Genomic DNA, 12,421 nt, shown 5'->3' with positions numbered 1-12,421 from the left:
GCGCAGTTCAAATCACACATGTGATATATCAGAGCGTGCGTTAGAGCGAGAGCAACAATTTTAGCACTAGACCTCCTGTAGCTCTAAACTGGTAACCTGTAAAAAAAAAATTAAAGCTTTGCTTATGAAGATTTTTAAGTACCAAAGTTTCCACAAGTGTGCGCAATTTTAAAGTGTGACATGTTGGGTATCTATTTATTCAGCGTAACATCTTTCACATTATACAAAAAAAATTGGCTAACTTTTTAATTCATGAGACTTTTTTTTCCCCAAAAAGAACGCGTATAAAAAATTGTTGCACAAATACTGCGTGACATAAAAAGTTGCAACAACCGCCATTTTATTCCCTAAGGTGTCTGCTAAAAAAACAAATAATGTTTCGGGGTTCTGAGTAATTTTCTAGCAAAAAAAAAAAAAAGATGATTTTTATATGTAGGAAAGGAGTGCCAGAATAGGCCTGGTATGGAAGTGGTTAAACAAATCTCCCTACATACCTTTTACATGTATATCTGCTGTCTTCAGCTTTATATATGGTTTACAAAGTGCAGATCGTGTTAGAATTTTCACTTCCTCATTCTGCACTGAGAGAGAAGTCTTGGATTACACTGGGAGACAGCTGATTGGAGGAAAGGCACACACACCCCACTAGATAGGCAGAGACTTTCAGAGCTGTCCTGTGAGTAAAGCAGCTTTCTGCTAAACTATTTATAGCACCCACCCTGACACAAAATTCAGGCTGGTTTTATCACATGTCGAGAACATGTCAGAAGTTATCATGCTGATAACAGAAGAATGGAGCAGGAGAAATCCACAGGACTTGCTTTGAAGAGAGATAAGAAAACACTGCAGATATATGTGCCCAGCTCAAATTTTATGAATCGAGTTTACATCCCCTTTAGCCTCTGGAAGTTTTACTCCCATCGTGACAAGCCCATTTTTTACTATGCAATTCTGTGCTAACTGAACCCCTCGGCCACCAGGCAAATATGCGGCCTCTTGGCACAGAGAGACCGCATATTTGTGTGAATGGCGGTCAATACTTGCGCCCTGCCCGCTCCCAGCACAGTTACTGGCACCTAACCGAATGCTCCCAGTCACTGCTTGCGGTGCCATGCACTGCAATTGTACTGTGGCAAAACTTTTCTTTTTTTTGTTTTTTAAGTTTTAGAGAGGAGAGGTTTTAGAACACCTGTCAGGTTTTTTTACCGTATGTGATCCAGTTGGGAAGAATCACCATTTCTAGTTGTCCTATATTTGTTAGGTTTTATTTTATTTAGTTAAAATTTATCTATATCTATCCATCCATATATCTATATATATCTATCTATATATCTATATATATCTATCTATCTATATCTATATATCTATCTATCTCTATCTATCTATCTCTATATATCTATCTCTATATATCTATCTATCTATCTATCTATCTCTATATATCTATCTATCTATCTATCTATCTCTATATATCTATCTATCTATCTATCTATCTATCTCTATATATCTATCTATCTATCTATCTATCTATCTATCTATCTATCTATCTATCTATCTATCTATCTCTATATATCTATCTATCTATCTCTATATATCTATCTATCTATCTCTATATATCTATCTATCTATCTCTATATATCTATCTATCTATCTCTATATATCTATCTATCTATCTCTATATATCTATCTATCTATCTCTATATATCTATCTATCTATCTCTATATATCTATCTATCTATCTATCTATCTATCTATCTATCTATCTATCTATCTATCTATCTATCTATCTATCTATCTATATATATATATATATATATATACACACACACACACACCGTATTCCTTAACTATATACTAGAGATGGCATGACTGAAAAACACAGATTTGCATTGGGTCTTGGGGTGCCTTAGTGCTCAGGAACATTAACAAGTGACTAGCCAATCCCCTGCATTTACAAAAAATAAAAATAAAAAAAGGATTCTAAAAAGGAATTATCATAAGTCGATAGACAGAAATCTAAGAGTCATATAAAAGACCAAATAAAATTGTCTTGTAAAATATATATATATATATATATATATATATATATATACATATACATACACACACACACATACACACACATATACACACACACATACATACACACACAGTATGTAACAGTAGTGAGATATACACTATGGTTTTCAGCTTTAAAAACATCAAAGTGGGGAATTGTTAACAGGTCTATGAAGAGTGGCTGTTCTGTTTTAGAATACCAATTGCTAACCTCATTTATACCGATGAGCTGTTAATTAGAACTTTAGGAAATTGTTTTCCAGGAAGTAAAACTGATGTATAAACTGAGCAAAATAAGGAAAAAACAGGCTGAATGGAAGTTTCCACTCCAGTGGCCACCATCCTGATCATCTGTTCCACGTGCACATTTGGATAACATTTCCTGTTTTTGAACTATTGTCACCACTTGCAAGTCTTTTGCTGCTGTTTCTAACTTTAGAATTGTATAAAGTGTAAACAAGTGAAAAGCACTAAAAATAATAAGCAAAGCAATTCGTGTTTAAAAACAAATAAAAGAATCACTCTAAAGTGAAAAAAAAAAAAAAAAAAGAAGGAGCATGAAAATTTTTTAAAGCTACTTAAATTTATCCTCGATTTTAAATTAAAGCTGAAATCTGGGCACACGCTTTAATTTTAAAATCTATTTCCTCAATAGCCACAGAGGATATAAATCCACTTTTTGTGCACTAAATGCCTTTATTAACCCAAACATTACCTTGTAAAAGTAATAGGGACGTCATTACTATGCTGTACATAGCTGATATAGAAAGCAGAGCTGTGGGAGGGACCCAGCAGGCTCTATCCTATTACAGGTTCCCTGAAGAAAACTACAGGAAGGGGCGGAGACAAGACCAGTCACCCTGCACAAGTAGAGTGGGCAGTAGAGACCGGTCTTTATTACAGGAAGCTCCTGCACAGAGGCAAAGTTTCACACTGGATCACTGCACATGACTGTTGTATTTAGGCAATATTTAGCTATCCCGAGGTTCGGCATTCAAACATATAGGGTGGTGCGAGTCAGAATCTTTTTACTACTGCTTGCAAAAAGCTTGGTGGTGACTGAACTTAGAGGCTTGTGGTGAAACTGAATGGGAAAATGAAGCCATGGACCTGTTCCGCTAACTCAAGTATTCAACAGGTCAAACCAATAAGCAAATGCACCACACACACACAGCAATTGGTAATCTAACTATAGTCTGAAGACTATGAACTCCTATTATTGCACTGTTGTACTGTCACGGAATAAGCCTGTTAAAGTGATGTGTACACATTGAGCCACAATCATCATATCAATATTATAACATGTGCTTAGTTGATTCAGAGCAAAGACAGGCTTCCTTAGTTCCCCCAACCCCAGAATATACTTACCTTTCCTCTGCTCCTCTAACATTCAGCTCAGTGCCAGGAGCCAAAAGGAATTACAGATATATAAGAGCATGTGACAGCACAGGGCCAAATAGCCCTGTGTAAGCGATGACTCTGATGACTTGTAGATTATACCTACATTTTCTTTGCTTTGATGGCTGAATGGAGCAGCTGGGGAGAGAAAGGAAGGCAAGTATGTCTTGCCTTCCTTTCTGTGTAAAGTTAAAGTTAAGCTGCTGCATTGCATCACCATAAAGACCTTCTGGTTTGTTTGGCTCTAGTACTTTAGGCTACATTCACACAGGCAAGCATGGTAAAATGCAGCGTTTACCGTACAGGGTACAGCACAGTACGATGCACATTTTAGCGCATCACACTGATTTTTTTCAACTTTATTTATATTTCAATCTTTTATTAATTTTTGTATAATGTACAAAAAGGAATACAAAAGTGGCTTAACCATATATGGTCAAATAGTACATTCTAAAGAACACATATAAAAAAGGTATATACCAAGAACATGGCCAGATGCAAAATGGACCATTTCAACGTTATTTAAAGTCACACATGTGACACATCATTCATATCCCTGTGCAACAGTGGGGTGCGTTGCACTGCTGTGAACGGACATGCTGCTTTTTTACAGCCATGCACCACGAGCCACACCAGTATTGGTTGAGGTGTGAGCAGGGAACAAAGAAAACTGTTTCTATGTGCCCTATGTACGACTTTTGTCTGTCTACTGCAGAAAAATGCAGGTCACCACGAAAGAGTCCACACACACACACAGCCACCTAAGGCTCACTTACACCTGAGCGTTTTGTAGCTCGAAGCTCCAAGCTTATACTTGTTCACCTGAACATACTGTAATTTGAAGCTAGTACCTTGAAACAGTACATAAGCTGCAAGCATTTTTGGTCCCAATAGACTTTAATGGGAACGATTGAAAAACATGCAAAAGGGTGCATTTTGTTTCCCCTATTAACTAGCTTTCCATTGGCTAAAAATAATTTTAAGAAAATACCCAAGACACCCTGAGAATTGTACTGATGCCTGGCATGCCACAGTGCTTACTATTAACCCTTGTAGCTTAATCTTCAAAATCCATTAAAATAAACCACTGTGACACACCACTTTTATACTACACCTGTCATCAGCAAAGGAACATGCACAGATATAAGTGCTGAAGTTTACAGTTAAAGGAGGGGGAAGAAAAAAAAAAAACCACTATGAATGGAGGTGGTGGAAGAAAACGAAAAAAAAAAAAAATATAAAAACAAACACTATGAATGGTGGTGGTGGACCTTTCAATCATCTGCCCAGCCTATATTCGAAGTGTGCTTTTCATTGCAGGAAGCTTTTATGAATGGCACAGTGGCGGGAGGTCAGATGGGTGGTCCATCCACTTGTATTAACCCCTGCACTGGAAGATCACAGCTATGGTCATTTGGGGGACCAGAGGACTGGTGATTTCAACAAACTTCACAGCCACTATCGCAAGGGACACTTTTTAATTACTGTAAGTTCTGTCCCTAGTGCAGATTTAAAACCAAAAAAAAATAAAAATAAAAATAAACCTAAGAGAGTTAATCTTCGTACAGCAGCTAAATGTATATTTGCAGGTTATTAAAATTATTCAAGCCACACATTTTTTATAAAACTATTTAAAGTAATAAAGGCATTAAAAAAAAAAAAAAAAAAAAAAAAACAACAAATATGTCATACTTACCTGCTCTATGCTGGCTCTCCTGGCCCCACCCTCCTGCCAAGTTCCCCCAGAGCAAAGCACTTGTTACGGGGGCACCCAAGCAGGCTTGCTCTTGAGCCACTGTGTTATAGGAGGAGTGCTTTAGTTCTCCCATATAGAGGAGTGTATTTCTCCCATGGTTCAGAGAAGCAGGATCTTCCATTGTATGGATAGCGTAGGACCCACTGATATTGGGGTACTTTTACATAGTAGTGGGCTTAGCACTATATGGCCATATGGTGTAACACATCCCCATATTTTCTGAATATGTTCAGGTGTTTTAAAATAGCCTTGCAGGAGTCAAGTCATTTTTGCATGTGTGCGCTGTAATATTTTGTCTTGTCTCTATGGTCTCATGGCTGCACCCTACGGACCGCCCGCCGTCGTTATACGTCGGTACTTTGAAGAGGGATATCGTTATGGCAGCAGCTAGCTACCATAACCCCGGTATCCTCTTCTTCAGCGGGCGGTCCGCTTTCAGATAAAAGTGGTCTCTGCGGCAGATTTTCTGCAAGATTTTAATCGGCGGCAGGGGAGGGCTCTGGTGCCCTTACCCGAGCCGCCGGCGGCGATCGGGTCCTTCTCCCTGTTAGGTATGGATACAAGTGGGGGGATGATGGCCCCCACCCGTCTCCATACCATTGCATGGTGGAAGCGACATCAAAACGTCACTTCCGTCCATAGCCCTTTGTTTTGTTTTTCTTTAAACTACATTTATTTTTTATTTTTATTGCATTTTAGTGTAAATATGAGATCTGAGGTCTTTTTGACCCCAGATCTCATGTTCAAGAGGACCTGTCATGCTTTTTTTTCTATTTCAAGGGATGTTTACATTCCATGTAATAGGAATAAAAGTGACATTTTTTTTTTTTTTTTTTAAAAAGTGTAAAAAAAAAAAAAAAAACAAATTTAAAAACGCGCCGATCCCGCGTGCAGAAGCGAATGCATACGTGAGCAGCGCCCACATAAGAAAACTGTGTTTAGACCACACATGTAAGGTATCGCCGCGATCGCTAGAGCCAGAGCAATAATTCTAGCCCTAGACCTCCTCTGTAACTCAGAACATGCAACCTGTAGAATTTTGTACACGTCGCCCATGGAAATTTAAGAGTAAAAGTTTGTCGCCATTCCACGAGCGGGCGCAATTTTGAAGTGTGACATGCTGAGTATCAATTTACATTATCTTTCACAATAAAAAAAAAATTGGGATAACTTTACTGTTGTCTTATTTTAATTAAAAAAAGTGTAGTTTTTCCAAAAAAAGTGCACTTGTAAGACTAATATATATATATATATATATATATATATATATATATATATATATATATATATATATATATATATATTTCTATATATGTTTATAAGTAAGTCTACAAAAAAAAATAAACCTGTTTAACTTGTAAATAAATCTCAGAAAGAGGCTCGGGCCTTAAGTGGTTAATTCATTGTTTAGGTTGTGCTCTCTAAATCTTCGATTGTCCATTGTATGGATTCTGACCAAATTCCTTTGGGCAGCACCCCCCCCCCCCCTCATTGTTTCTTATTAGTGTCCTTTAGTTCTCCCATATAGAGGCGTGTATTTCTCCCATGGTTCAGAGTAGCAGGATCTTCCATTGTATGGATATTGTAGGACCCACTGATATTGGGGTACTTTGATGTAGTAGTGGACTTAGCACTATATGGCCATATGGTGTAACTAAATCCCCATATTTTCTTAATATGTTCAGGTGTTATAAATAGCCTTGCAGGGGTTAAATGTAATTTTTGGATGTGTGCGCTGTAATCTTTTGTCCATTCACACACACAACCGCAACTTAGCTCCGCCCCCTCTCCTCTTTGGCTCACTGGCTGTGATTAACAGCCAAAGGCTCCTGCTGCTGTCTCAGCCAATGAGAGCTGAAGGTCTTGTGCCCATCAATGGATTGTGATGGGGCTCAGCTAAGTATTAGGGCTGCTGCACAGAGAAGGTTTTTTACCTTCATGCATTGTATGAATGAAGGCAAAAAAAACCTTGAGCCTTTACAACCATTTCAATAAATACTGATCCATTTTATTTGGAATGCCTATTTAAGATCGATATTCTACCAATTAATAGTTATTGAGATTTAGGAGTCAAACTCAGAACACTATGAACATTACTTTCAGCCATAAGCCAAAATGGAAGCTCCTCTGATCTTTAGGTGAAACAATGCATACATTACAGCTTAGTGAATCAGGCCTACTAAACACCATCATGATTATATGCATCAGACCTCCACAAGCTGCTGATTAAAAGTTCAGAACTTTCAGATACTATACATAATCACAGCAGAACTGAAATGGTGACTTCTCATGGACCAAGGAAAACATATCAATAACTTTTTTTTTTTAAACACTACCCAGAGTCCTAGTGATCCAAGATCACATAAGCCTTTTCCTCAGTCTTTCAATCAAGCCTAGGATCCTGTGAGCAGGGGTGGGCTGGCAGCCTTAGACCTGGGGGGCAAGTCCAGTCAAGTGGCCCATTCAACCACCGAATTAGCTCAACATCCATGCTCACCTGGTTTTTCAATGCAGCCTCACGGGTGCCCATCAGCGTCGCCTCACCAGTGTCCATCCAATGCCACCTCACCAGTGAAGTGTCCATCAATGCAGCCACACCAGTGCCCATCCAATGCCGCCTCACCAGTGAAGTGCCCATCAGTGTAACCATACCAGTGCTTTGCCCATCAGTGCAGCCTGATCAGTGCCCATCAACGCACCTCAGCCTTACCTGTGCCCATCAATGCAGCCTGATCAGACAGCAGTGCCCATCAGTGCAGCCTTGCAAGTGCATAGGGAGAGAGAGGTAGAGCTGCACAATTACAGTAATCGTTAAAAAATTGTGATCTCAATTCTTTCATGTAACAAGTGTGACTTCTCTGCTCACTCAGCTGTCAAAATAAAAAAGGGCAGTCTGCCAAGTTTGTAACAACATTGTCTGTGCTAGTAGATAACGAGAAACTTTTTAACTCTTCCTTCTTAGATCAAAAGGGATAAACTTCTGTGTGTAAATGCAGGAAGTTTAAACACTTAAAGTCTAAACCTTTTTCTGACACTTGTTTCTTACAAAGTTAAAATCAGTATTTTTTGCTAGAAAATTACTTGGAACCCCCAAACATTATATATATATTTTTAGCAGAGACCCTAGGGAATAAAGTGGCGACTGTTGCAATATTTTATGTCACACTGTATTTGCACAGTGGTCTTTCAGAGGAGAGCTGCTGGTTTACACAAAGCAGGGATCTCCCGCTTACCCAGCGTGGCCGTTGTCACACTATGTCACAACTCCTGGACCGGCTCCTATGCTAGACGTCACACATCTCGGCATTGGACCAGTGTGACGTCCATCATAGGAGCCGGTCCAGAAGGCGGGACTTCGTATGTCATACGGCCGCACCGGGTAAGCAGGAGGTGGAGATCCCCACTCTGTGTAAACCGGCGGCGCTTGCCCCCCCCCCCCCTTCCCTTCAGTGGCAGCCTGGCGTGCACCCGCCCAGGATCAGCCCGAAAGTGGCCCCAGGGCAGGCAGCCAATAGCCCCGAGTTCCCGGCCAACCCTAGGCCTTGGTACGCAGAGCTAATAATGGTCATTAGTAATGCGGAGACCAGGGGCTTTTTGGGGGCCCACTCGGGGCTATAGCTCGGGTCAGTCCCCCCCCTCCTGACACCGCTGCTCACAGGCCATGGTCAGCAGGACCCACGGGCTATGGCCAGCACAGGACCTGACAGCCAGAAAGTGTTGAGAGCTATTTCCTATTTTGAAGTTACTGGGTGGTGGGCAGGGCACTGGGGCAGGGTAAATGGGGTGTATGGGGAATGGGATGTGGGGGGCAGCTGGGGGTGTCAGGGTCTCTCTCACCTCAGCAATGACAATGGCAGCTCATCAGGTCTTTGCATGGCCTCTTGGGGGGGTGATGACAACTTCCAAGTTGCAGCCAGGCCAGCGCCCAGCCCGAGTCAATCATGTGTGTCCCCTGGTGAGCCCTGGCTGCCTCTAGTCCGAAGATTCCAGGAGTGTAGTGGAGGGGTAAGCTGCTTGTCTCACTGAAAGTAAGCTGGCTACTCTTAGTCAGTTCTGCTCTGTCCTCAAAACTAGTTGCAACTTGGTGTGCACGGTCTTTTGCAGCCACTCTATCCAGCCCACAGCATGAGCCAGTCATGTAACGTGTCCCCCTGGCACGCCGCATGCCCTGACTCTGCCTCCTGGGAGTTTTAGTTTGCTGCGCTGCTCAGTTCAGGAACTTGAGCGCGGTCCATCCTACAACTCCCAGAATGCAGGCCGCCACCAAATTCTACCCTCCACAGGGGAACAAAAAAAAAACAAACAGACAGGCAACCCCACGGCCGTTTTGAATATAAGGTAGGTGGCCTGCGGGAAAATTTCCACCCTGCCCCCTGCCTGTGAGACTAAGGAGCTTAAAGTGGTTTTAAAGCCTAAACATTTTTTTACCTTAATGCATTCCTTGTATTAAGGTAAAAAATGTTTAGGTGTCAGCATCGTCCCCTCAGCACCCCCTATTACTTACCTGAGCCCTCAAGTGATCCAGTTTGCTTTTGATCAGTTTCTACAGTGCTTTTTGCGGTGCATTCTATGTTTCTGCACACACGTTTTTAAATGTGTTTTGCATTTATGCTTTTTTTGTTTTTTGTTAGGCCGTTAAAAAAAAAAAAATGCATCAAAAATGCACTACAGGCTTTGCTGCAGCATATCAATTGAAGTCTATTGAACCTAAAACGCACCACGTTGCATTTAAAAAAGTCCCTATCCCTTTTTGCAAAAACGCGGTAGTTGAAAAATGCATAGATGTGAACGTGTCCCATAGAAAACCAAGTGGACTGTAGTGCATTTCTGCAAAACACAAAATGTGCTAAAAAAGGATAGGTGTGAACCACCTGTTATGTATGTATTGCAATTCTGAAAACATAGCTGATTTACTTCCTGGTGCAGCAAAGACCAAAGGATATAACACACCTGTCACTTAAAGTGATACTAAAGTCTCTTTTTTTTTTTTGCCTAAAAATAATAAACATGTTATACTTACCTGCTCTGTACAGTGGTTTTGCACAGAGCAGCCCCGATTCTCCTCTTCTCAGGTCCCTTTTTGGCTCTCTTGCCCCCTCTCTCACTGACGAGTGCCCCCACAGCAGGCAGCCTGCTATGGGGGCCCCCGAGCCGAGCCGCAGCTCCATGTGTCTATCGGTGACATGAAGCCCCAGCTAGGTCCGTCCCATCTCTCTTCATTGGCTCACTAACTTATTGACAGCATAGGGAGCCAATGGCACCCCACTGCTGTCTCAGCCAATAAGGAGGAGAGTCCCAGGCAGCCAAGTCTCTCCTACAACATCACTGGATAGAGAGGGGGCTCAGGCAAGTACTAGGAGGGCTGCTACACACAGAAGGTTTTTTAGCTTAATGAATAGAGTGATGTAGGAAAAAAAAAAAAAACACACCTTTTGCCTTTACAACCACTTTAACTTTCCAAATTATCCACTGGAATAAAATCCAGGCCATGCCTTCACCCCCTGGCAGAGGAGAGGCCTGCAAAGGGCTGAACCATGAATGATTGGCAAGTGTAAGAATAAACATATTAGACTTTAAGATTTGGGACTCCATTGAATTGGTTTTGAAGATATAAGCGTTATAACCAGGCATTTTATTCCTACACACTTCTGGTAAGGATTAGAATGAAGCCATCAGTTTACCCAAGAAAATACATATTTCCCCTCTAAGATTATTATTATTATTATTATTATTATACAGGATTTATATAGCGCGACAGTTTACGCAGCGCTTTACAACATTAGGGCAGACAGTACAAGTACAATACAATTCAATACAGGAGGAATCAGAGGGCCCTGCTCGTTTGAGCTTACAATCTAGGAAGATGACAAAGATGAGTTTTTGACACTGCATGTACTTTTTTTTAAGGTATTTTAGCAATTGGTTACATAGTCTTGCCTTCAATTAATACTGTTCAACAAAAAAAATACCAGAATCAAATAAAATGAAAAGATGTGATAAACGTAGATATAATCCATTTTTTTTTTTATATCTTTATTTGATAAAAGTCAGATTTATAAAGTGAATAGCACAGATATATCTTACAGTGTAGAATGCAACTGACACTTACTAAAACGGTTCATAATCCAGCAGGAAAGCTGTTGTAACCCAATGCATTGTGAGTCTCCATGATCAACAAAAATACGAATAAATGCAGCCATAAAGCTGCAACACCAGCAGAAGCAAGCCTGCCGGATAACACAATTCTGTAACACACCACAGCAGAGAAACTGGAACACAAAGCAAGGGTGGAGCCCATTCAACTGTTCTGCTCCTCTGCTAGACCAATTCTCCAGAATAAAAAAAATCACTGTCAACTTGGCAATCTCATGCTTGCAGAAGGCAGACATCATCACACTACCGATTGCAAAAGGTCTGCTCTGCAATCATTACTTCATACACTCGTGGCAGCTATAGAGTTAAGGGTACGGAGGAGAAAAGGCAGCTCTCATTCACGCAACAGGACCCTAAAGAGTAGAACAATCACAATTCAACAAAACAACAGAAACAACATCCTTACCATGAGCATCCTTCTCATGCAACAAAGTGCAAAACAAAGGGAGGAGGAGGCACATTACCTTTGTTTTCCAGCAGAAACCTGAAATGGTGCCTTGTGTAGAAGTAAAGGGAGTTTAAACATGAAGCCCAGGTTTTCTTTCCGGTCAGCTTTCCATTCTATGCAGCACCCCATCCTAATAACCTTTGACCAACAGGAAGCAGACACAATGGAAGTGGAAATAACAGGGGCTGAAATCATCCACTATGATTTAATGTAGGGGAGGTGGGCAGTTCGCTATTCCTTCTGGCAGCTAAAGAGTGTTAGCGAAAAAAAAAAAAAAATCTATGCTACAAAGCACACCCATATTAAAATCAAGGGGCCATCAAATGAGAAGCATCCTTCCCTAATAAAGGAAACATGATGAGCTATCACCTCTGTGATAGTACACAAACAATGACAGTGATACTGTACATGTGTACTAGTGATGTCATGGAATTAACAGGACACATGTGCAATAGGCTGGCTGTAGATGACCAGTTCCTTATAGAAAGACAGGTAGTGAGAGATCAGTTTATTTTTTTTCTTCTATCAGACTGATGGGATACTCTACAATCTACTTCTCCACTTAGCCAGCTGCAGAAAATGGTAGACATGTAATGGGAGGGACTGAATTT

The 12,421-nt window shown here is 40.7% G+C and overlaps 1 protein-coding gene across 5 annotated transcripts in view; it reads right to left on the bottom strand.

Annotated features, from left to right (window-relative positions):
* GAB1 (GRB2 associated binding protein 1) overlaps positions 1-12,421 on the bottom strand; it is a 159,598-nt gene that overhangs the window by 102,872 nt on the left and 44,305 nt on the right. Inside the window, exon 1 of one of the 5 annotated variants that reach the window (XM_073604380.1) lies at positions 11,827-11,946. The exons of the other annotated variants lie outside the window; for them this stretch is intronic. The gene's annotated coding sequence lies outside the window, so the exon portion shown is untranslated. Of the gene's footprint in view, positions 1-11,826; positions 11,947-12,421 lie in introns of those variants that run through there. 5 annotated transcript variants of the gene reach the window in all.

Source organism: Aquarana catesbeiana, linkage group LG01 (genome assembly GCF_042186555.1).
Source record: "Aquarana catesbeiana isolate 2022-GZ linkage group LG01, ASM4218655v1, whole genome shotgun sequence".
In the NCBI taxonomy this organism is placed as follows: domain Eukaryota; kingdom Metazoa; phylum Chordata; class Amphibia; order Anura; family Ranidae; genus Aquarana; species Aquarana catesbeiana.
This window is presented reverse-complemented; position numbering and strand designations above follow the sequence as displayed.